Source organism: Apis dorsata, unplaced genomic scaffold (genome assembly GCF_000469605.1).
Source record: "Apis dorsata unplaced genomic scaffold, Apis dorsata 1.3 scaffold_169, whole genome shotgun sequence".
In the NCBI taxonomy this organism is placed as follows: Eukaryota; Metazoa; Arthropoda; class Insecta; order Hymenoptera; family Apidae; genus Apis; species Apis dorsata.
The window spans coordinates 773304-773958 of NW_006263457.1; the positions used below are offsets into that span (position 1 = coordinate 773304).

At 33.1% G+C, this 655-nt stretch overlaps 1 protein-coding gene and 1 long non-coding RNA gene across 2 annotated transcripts in view; one reads left to right on the forward strand and one right to left on the reverse strand.

The window, feature by feature from the left end:
- Positions 1-655, reverse strand: part of LOC102678577 (zinc finger protein ush) — a 181966-nt gene that overhangs the window by 42671 nt on the left and 138640 nt on the right.
- The window catches only part of LOC116185390, a 1462-nt gene continuing 1286 nt past the window's right edge, over positions 480-655 (forward strand). Inside the window, exon 1 of the long non-coding RNA XR_004150230.1 lies at positions 480-644. This is a non-coding gene — a long non-coding RNA (uncharacterized LOC116185390). The remainder of the gene's footprint in view (positions 645-655) is intronic.

The following is a 655-nucleotide window of genomic DNA, read 5'->3' on the forward strand; positions in this document are numbered from 1 at the left end:
TACCTCTTCACGTATCATATTCTCCTAATCAAAAGTCGAAATTTTAACCAGAACTTTTGAGAATTGGAATTTTACGAAAAATTTCGCGTGCCACTTCTTCACGTATCATATTCTCCTAATCAAAAGTCGAAATTTTAGCCAGAATTTTTGAGAATTGGAATTTTACGAAAAATTTCGCGTGCCACTTCTTCACGTATCATATTCTCCTAATCAAAAGTTGAAATTTTAGCCAGAAATTTTGAGAATTGGAATTTTACGAAAAATTTCACGTGCCATCTCCTCACGTATCATATTCTCCTAATCAAAAGTCGAAATTTTAGCCAGAATTTTTGAGAAATGGAATTTTACGAAAAATGTCACGTGCCACCTCTTCACGAATCATATTTTCCTAATCAAAAGACGAAAATTTTAGCCAGAATTTTTAAGAATTGCGTACTAACTTCGTATAGCATACATCATACGAAGTTATACGATGGACTTTAAATTTCGGGAAAAATTTCGCGTGCCGCCTCTTCACGTATCATATTCTCCTAATCAAAAGTCGAAATTTTAGCCAGAATTTTTGAGAATTGGAATTTTACGAAAAATTTCACGTGCCACCTCTTCACGTATCATATTTTCCTAATCAAAAGTCGAAAATTTTAGTCAGAAATGG